Source organism: Moschus berezovskii, chromosome Y, assembly GCF_049115385.1.
Source record: "Moschus berezovskii isolate FMDL1 chromosome Y, NW_MosBer_1.0, whole genome shotgun sequence".
In the NCBI taxonomy this organism is placed as follows: domain Eukaryota; kingdom Metazoa; phylum Chordata; class Mammalia; order Artiodactyla; family Moschidae; genus Moschus; species Moschus berezovskii.
The window spans coordinates 41,759,210-41,768,202 of record NC_142489.1 but is presented as its reverse complement, the minus strand read 5'-3'; positions in this window follow the sequence as shown (position 1 = coordinate 41,768,202).

Sequence of the window (8,993 nt, the reverse complement as noted above, 5' to 3'; positions counted from 1 at the left end):
TTCAGCATCACCAATCCAGCTCTCCAACAAATACTGAAGGATCTTCTCTATACTGGAAACACAGAAAGGGTATATAAACTCGAACCTAAAACAATAAAGAAAATGGCAACGGGATCATACTTATCGATAATCACCCTATACATAAATGTGTTGAATATCCCAACCAAAAGACAAAGGCTGGCTGAATGGATACAAAAACAAGACCCCCATATATGTTGTCTACAAGAGACCCACCTCAAAACGAGAGACACATACAGACTGAAACTGAAGGGCTAGAAAAAGATATTCCACGCAAATAGAGACCAAAAGAAAGCAGGAGTAGCAATACTCATATCAGATAAGATAGATTTTTAAAACAAAGGCTGTGAAAAAAGACAAAGAAGGAAACCACATAATAATAAAAGGATCAATCCAAGAAAATATAACAATTATAAATATTTATGCACCCAACATAGGAGCACCGCAATATGTAATAAAATTACTAACAAGTATGAAAAAGGAAATTAACAATAACACAATAATAGTGGGAAAATTTAATAACCCACTCACACCTATCGATAGATCAACTAAACAGAAAATTAACAAGGAAACACAAACTTTAAATGATACAATAGACCAGTTAGACCTAATAGATTTCTTTTTTTTTGTTTGTTTGACATATACTTTATTTTTTTTCTACAGTTCATAACTTTTATAAATAAAATAAATTAAATGTACAGTGAATAAGTTCTCTGAAATATTTCAATATTTCTGCAGGTTTAGTAACATCGTAAAATACATTTCAACTAAAATTCACAAATCTAAAAACCTGTTAGGCATTTTTAGGCGTTTTAAGTTGGAAATGAAGACCAATGTTACATCGTAATATGCCAATTACAAATAGTACTTCAAATAGCAAATACTACAGTTTGTCCCAAACTTTAAAAACTATTCATGAACTCAACACTGAACTATTGATGGCTATGAGAATTGTTTCCTAGCTTTTTTGAAAATTTCAACCCATTTACGTTTAATGTAATTATTGATAAGTACAATCCCGTAGCCATTTTCTTTATTGCTTTGGGTTCAAGTTTATACACTCTTTCTGTGTTTCCTGTCTAGAGAAGATCCTTTAGCATTTGTTGGAGAGCTGGTTTGGTGATGCTGAACTCCCTCAGCTTTTGCTTGTCTGTAAAGCTTTTGATTTCTCCTTCATATTTGAATGAGATCCTTGATGGGTATAGTAATCTGGGCTGTAGGGTATTTTCTTTCATCACTTTAAGTATGTCTTGCCACTCCCTTCTGGCCTGAAGAGTTTCTGTTGAAAGATCAGCTGTTATCCTTATGGGAATCCCCTTGTGTGTTATTTGCTGCTTTTCCCTTGCTGCTTTTAATATTTGTTCTTTGTGTTTGATCTTTGCTAATTTGATTAACATGTGTCTTGGAGTATTTCGCCTTGGGTTTATCCTGTTGGGGACTCTCTGGGTTTCTTGGACTTGGGTGATTATTTCTTTCCCCATTTTTGGGAAGTTTTCAACTATTATCTCCTCAAGTATTCTCTCATGGTCTTTCTTTTTGTCTTCTTCTTCTGGGACTCCTATGATTCGAATGTTGGAGCGTTTAACATTGTCCCAGAGGTCTCTAATATTGTCCTCATTTCTTTTAATTCATTTTTCTTTTTTCCTCTCTGTTTCATTTATTTCTACAATTATTTCTTCTAGTTCGCTTATCCTGTCTTCTGCCTCTGTTATTCTACTGTTTGTTCCCTCCAGAGTGTTTCTGATCTCATCTATTGCATTATTCATTGTATATTGACTCTTTTTTATTTCTTCTAAGTCCTTATTAAATCTTTCTTCCATTTTCTCAATCCTTTTCTCCAGGTTATTTATCTGTAACTCCATTTTGCTTTCAAGATTTTGAATCATTTTCACCATCAAAATTTGAAATTCTTTATCAGGTAAATTCCCTATATCTTTTTCTTCTGTTTGTGTTGGTGGGCAAATATCTTGTTCCTTTACTTGCTGGGTTTTTCTCTGCCTCTTCATCTTGCTTATATTGCTTTGCTTGGGGTGGACTTTCCCTCTTCTTGCAGTTTGTGGAGTTCTCTTTATTATGTTGTTTCTTTGCTGTGTGTGGGGTTGGATGGGTGACTTGTCCAGGTTCCCTGGTTAGGGAAGCATGTGTCAGTGTTCTGGTGGGTGGAGCTGGATTTCTTCTGTCTCCTTTAGAAGACAATGGGCTGCTTTTCTGGGAGCCTGATGTCCTCTGCCAGTATTCAGAAGTTGTTTTGTGGACTTTACTCCGTGTTCAAAAGTTCTTTTGATGAATTTGTGGGGGAGAAAGTGGTCTTGCCGTCTTATCCCTCCGACATCTTGTTCCTTCCTCCCCAGAACACTGGATTCTTATATTCCACTTGGTCGTGGAGTATCTCTTCCCAGCTGCTCCAGCAAGGCGCAGCCGCTGTACCTTACCTTGGACGAGAGGTATCTCCTCAAGGCCGCCCCTCCTGCTTTGAATGTAGATCAGCTCCTCTCGGCCCTCCGGTGCCCAAGCAGCCACCGCCTCCTGAACGTGGTACAGCTCCTCTCGGCCACCGCCCTAACCCTGGGCGCGGGGTAGCTCATCTCAGCCACGATTCTGCACGTGGTCGGTTGCGCCGGAGCCGCGCATCTCTCGCGCCTGCGCCGCCGGAGCCGGGCGTCTCTTGCGCATCCGCCGCCGGAGCCGGGCCACCTTAGCCAATCTTAAAAACTTTCTGTCTGACCTCTGGCTTGCCACTCCTATAACTCCTATAACTGACTTTTTTCAGTTAGACCTAATAGATTTCTATAGGACATTTCACCTTTTTCTCAAGCGCACAAGGAACCTTTTCCAGGATAGATCACATCCTGGGCCATAAATCTAGCCTTGGTAAATTCAAAAAAATTGAAATCATTTCAAGCATCTTTTCTGACCACAATGCTGTAAGATTAGATCTCAATTAAAGGAGAAAAACTATTAAAAATGCCATCATATGGAGGCTGAACAACATGCTGCTGGATAATGAACAAATCATAGAAGAAATCAAAAGAGAAATAAAAATATGCATAGAAATGAACGAAAATGAAGACACAACAACCAAAAACCTCTGGGACACTGTAAAAGCAGTGCTAAGGGGGAAGTTCATAGCAATAGAGGCACACCTCAAAAAACAAGGAAAAAGTCAACTAAAAATCCTAACTCTACATCTAAAGAAACTAGAAAAGGAAGAAATGAAGAACCCCAGGGTCAGTAGAAGGAAAGAAATTGTAAAAATTAGGGCAGAGATAAATGCAAAAGAAACAAAAGAGACCATAGCAAAAATCAGCAAAGCCAAAAGCTGGTTCTTTAAGAAGGTAAATAAAATTGACAAACCACTAGCCAGACTCATCAAGAAACAAAGGGAGAAGAACCAAATCAATAAAATTAGAAATAAAAATGGAGAGATCACAACCGACAAAACAGAAATACAAAGGATTATTAGAGAATACTATCAGCAATTGTATGGCAATAAAATGAATTACTTGGAAGAAATGGACAAATTCCTAAGAAAGTACACCTTGCCAAAACTGAACCAGGAAGAAACAGAAATTGTTAACAGACCCATTTCAAGCATGGAACTAGAGGACGTAATCAGAAATCTTCCAGCAAACAAAAGCCCAGGTGAAGACGGCTTCACAGTTGAATTCTACCAAAAATTGAGAGAAGAGCTAACGCCTATTGTACTCAAACTCTTCCAGAAAATTGCTGAGGAAGGGAAACTTTCAAACTCATTCTATGAGACCACCATCAACCTGATCCCAAAACCTGGTAAAGATCCCACACACAAAAAAGAAAACTACAGGCCAATATCACTGATGAACAAAGATGCAAAAATCATTAACAAAATTCTAGCAATCAGAATCCAACAATACATTAAGAAAATCATGCATCATGACCAAGTGGGCTTTATCCCAGGAATGCAAGGATTCTTCAATATCTGCTAATCAATCAATGTAATACATCACATTCAGTTCAGTTCAGTCACTGAGTCGTGCCCGACTCTCCGCAACCCCATGGATTACAGCACGCCAGGCCTCCCTGTCCATAACCAACTCCCGGAGTACACTCAAACTCATATCCACAGAGTCGGTGATGGCATCCAGCCATCTCATTCTCCGTCGTCCCCTTCTCCTCCCGCCCCCAACCTTTCCCAGCATCAGAGTCTTTTCCAATGAGTCAACTCGTCGCATGAGGTGGCCAAAGTATTGCAGCTTCAGCTTTAGCATCAGTCCCTCCAATGAACATCCAGGATTGATCTTCTCTAGAATGGACTGGTTGGATCTCCTTGCAGTATAAGGGACTCTCAAGAGTCTTCTCCAACACCACAGTTCAAAAGCATCGATTCTTTGGCAATCAGCTTTCTTCACAGTCCAACTCTCACATCCATACATGACCACGGGAAAAACCATTGCCTTGACTAGACGGACCTTGGTTGGCAAAGTAATGTCTCTGCTTTTTAATATACTATCAAGGTTGGTCATAACTTTCCTTCCAAGGAGCAAGCGTCTTTTAATTTCATGGCTGCAATCAGCATCTGCAGTGATTTTGGAGCCCAAAAAAATAAAGTCTGACACTGTTTCCACTGTTTTTCCATCTATTTCCCATGAAGTGATGGGACCAGATGCCATGATCTTTGTTTACTGAATGTTGAGTTTCAAGCCAACCTTTTCACTCTCCTCTTTCACTTTCATCAAAAGGCTTTTGAGTTCCTCTTCACTTTCTGCCATAAGGGTAGTGTCATCTGCATATCTGAGGTTATTGATATTTCTCCCAGCAATCTTGATTCCAGCTTGTGCTTCTTCCAGCCCAGCATTCCTCATGATGTACTCTGCATATAAGTTAAATAAGCAAGGTGACAATATACAGCCTTGACGTACAACTTTTCCTATTTGGAACCAGTCTGTTGTTCCATGTCCAATTCTAACTGTTGCTTCCTGACCTGCATACAGGTTTTTCAAGATGCAGGTCAGGTGGTCTGGGATTCCCATCTCTTTCAGAATGTTCCACAGTTTATTGTGATCCACACATTCAAAGGCTTTGGCATAGTCAATGAAGCAGAAATAGATGTTTTTCTGGCACTCTCTTGCTTTCTCCATGATCCAGCGGATGTTGGCAATTTGATCTCTGGTTCCTCTGCCTTTTCTAAAACCTGCTTGAACATCTGGGAGTTCACGGTTTACATACTGCTAAAGCCTGGCTTGGAGAATTTTGAGCATGACTTTATTAGCGTGTGAGATGAGTGCAATTGTGCGGTAGTTTGAGCATTCTTTGGCATTCCCTTTACTCGGGATTGGAATGAAGACTGACCTTTTCCAGTCCTGTGACCACTGCTGAGTTTTCTCTTTGCTGACATATTGAGTGCAGCACTTTCACAGCATCACTTTTCAAGATTTGAAATAGCTCAACTGAATTCCATCACCTCCACTAGCTTTGTTCGTAGTGATGATTTCTAAGATTCACTTGACTTCACATTCCAAGATGCCTGGCTCTAGGTCAGTGATCACGTTATCATGACTATCTTGGTCGTGAAGATCTTTTTTGTATAGTTCTTGTATGTATTCTTGCCACCTCTTCTTAATATCTTCTGTTTCTCTCAGGTCCATACCATTCTGTCCTTTATCGAGCCCATCTTTGCATGAAATGTTCCCCTGGAATCTCTTTTTTTCTTGAAGAGATCTCTTGTTTTTCCTATTCTGTTGTTTTCCTCTATTTCTTTGAATTGATTGCTGAGGAAGGCTTTCTTATCTCTGCTTGCTATTCTTTGGAACTCTGCATTCAGATGCTTATATCTTTCCTTTTCTCCTTTGCTTTTCACTTCTCTTCTTTTCATAGCTATTTGTAAGGCCTCCTCAGACAGCCATTTTGATTTTTGCATTTCTTTTCCATGGGGATTTTCTTGGTCCTTGTCTCCTGTATAATGTCACTAACCTCCGTCCAGAGTTCATCAGGCACGCTATCTAGCAGATCTACTCCCTTAAATCTATTTCTCACTTCCACTGTATAATCATAAGGGATTTGATTTGGGTCATATCTCAATGGTCTAGTGGTTTTCCCTACTTTCTTCAATTTCAGTCTGAATTTGGCAATAAGGAGTTCATGATCTGAGCCACAGTCAGCTCCTGGTCTTGCTTTCGCTAACTGTATACAGCTTCTCCATCTTTGGTTGCAAAGAATATAATCAATCTGATTTCGGTGTTGACCATCTGGTGATGTCCATGTGTAGAGTCTTCTCTTGTGTTGTTGGAAGAGGGTGTTTGCTATGACCAGTGCGTTCTCTTGACAAAACTCTATTAGCCTTTTGCCTGCTTCATTCCGTGCTCCAAGGCCAAATTTGCCTGTTACTCCAGGTGTTTCTTGACTTCCTACTTTTGCATTCCAGTCTACTAGAATGAAAAGGACATCTTTTTTGGGTGTTATTTCTAAAAGGTCTTGTAGGTCTTCATAGAACCGTTCAACTTTGGCTTCTTCAGCATTACTGGTTGGGGCATAGGCCTGGATTACTGTAATATTGAATGGTTTGCCTTGGAAATGAACAGAAATCATTCTGTCGTTTTTAAGATTGCATCCAAGTACTGCATTGCGGACTCTTTTGTTGACCATGATGGCTACTCCATTTCTTCTAAGGGATTCCTGCCCACAGTAGTGTATACAATGGTCATCCGAGTTAAATTCACCCATTCCAGTCCATTTTAATTCACTGATTCCTAGAATGTCTATGTTGACTCTTGCGATCTCCTGTTTGACCAATTCCAATTTGCCTTGTTTCATGGACCTAACATTTCAGGTTCCGATGCAATATTGCTCTTTACAGCACCAGACCTTGCTTCTATCACCGGTCACATCCACAACTGGGTATTGGTTTTGCTTTTGCTCCATCCCTTCATTCCCTCTAGAGTTACATCTCCACTGATCTCCAGTAGCATACTGGGCACCTACCAACCTGGGGAATTCCTCATTCAGTATCCTGTCATTTTGCCCTTTAATACTGTTCATGGGGTTCTCAAGGTAAGTATACTGAAGTGGTTTGCCATTCCCTTCTCCAGTGGACCACATTCGGCTGTGGTCCATGTGATATGATCGACTAGTTTCCTGTGATTTCAGTGTGTCTGCCCTCTGATGCCCCCTCGCAATACCTACCATCTTATTTGGGTTTCTCTTACCTTCAGCGTGGGATATCTCTTCACAGCTTCTCCAAGAAAGCGCAGCCGCTGCACCTTACCTTGGATGAGGGCTATTTCCTCAAGGCAGCCCCCTTGACCTGGAACGTGGAGTAGATCCTCTCAGCCCTCCTGCGCCCGCGCAGCCACCGCCTGTTGGATGTGGCCTAGCTCCTCTCGGCCGCTGGCCCTGGCCTCAGGCGTGGGATAGCTCCTCACGGCCGCGCCTCTTTGCATGGTCAATTGCGCCGGGGCTGGCTTCTCTCGTGTCTGCTCCGCCGGGGCCAGCATCTCTCATGTCTGTGCCACCGGGTATTACTCAGCCATTAAAAAGAATACATTTGAATCAGTTCTAATGATGTGGATGAAACTGGAGCCTATTATACAGAGTGTAGTAAGACAGAAAGATAAACTTTAATAGAGTACACTAACTCATATGTATGGAATTTAGAAACAGGGTAACCTTAACCCCTGTATCAGTTCAGTTCAGTCGCTCAGTCGTGTCTGACTCTCCGCGACCCCATGAATCACAGCACGCCAGGCTTCCCTGTCCATCACCAACTCCCGGAGTTCACTCAAACTCATGTCCACAGAGTCGGTGATGCCATCCAGCCATCTCATTCTTGGTCGTCCCCTTCTCCTCCAGCCCGCAACATTTCCCAGCATCAGAGTCTTTTCCAGTGAGTCAACCCGTCGCATGAAGTGGACAAAATATTGCAGTTTCAGCTTTTGCATCAGTCCTTCCAATAGAACACCCAGGTTCGACCTCCCTTAGAAAGGACTGCTTGGATCTCCTTGCGGTATAAGGGACTCTCAAGAGTCTTCTCCAACACCACAGTGCAAAAGCATCAATTCTTCAGCGATCAGCTTTCTTCACAGTCCAACTCTCACATCCATACATGACCACAGGAAAAACCATAGCCTTGACTAGACGGACCTTTTTTGGCAAAGGAAGGAGACAGCAAAAGACACACAGGTGTATAGAACAGTCTTTGTGACTCTGTGGGAGAGGGTGATGGTGGGATGATTTGGGAGAATGGCATTGAAACAGGTATATGATCATATGTGAAACGAATCACCAGACCAGGGGCTGGTGCACAGGGATGACCCAGAGGGAGGATATGGGGAGGAGGGAGGTGGTAAGGGGGTTCAAGTAGGGGAAAATATGTATACCCGGGGCAGATTTATGTCACTGTATGGCAAAACCAACCAATATATATTGTAACGTAATGAGAATCCAATAAAAAAAAAAGGGAAAAAAAAAGTCCCCCCCCCCAAAAAAAAAAGAAAACTATAAAACACCGTTGAAAGAAATCTGTGAGGACACTAATGGATGGAGAAATATATCGTGTTCATGGATTGGAAGAATAAATATTGTGAAAATGAGTATACTACCCAAAGTAATTCAAAAGTTCAATGCAATCCCTGTCAAGCTACCAACGGTATTTTTCACAGAGCTAGAACAAATAATCTCACAATTTGTATGGAAATACAAAAACCTCGAATAACCAAAGCAATCTTGGGAAAGCAGAATGGAACTGCAGGAATCAACCTGCCAGACTTCAGGCTCTACTACAAAGCCATAGTCATCAATACAGTATGGTACTGGCATAAAGACAGAAATATAGATATATAGAACAAAATAGAAAACCCAGAGATAAATCCATGCACCTATGGACACCTTATCTTTGACAAAAGAGGCAAGAATATAAAATGGAGAAAGACAGTCTTTTTAACAAGTGGTGCTGGGAAAACTGGTCAGCCACTTGTAAAAGAATGAAACTAGAGCACTTCCTA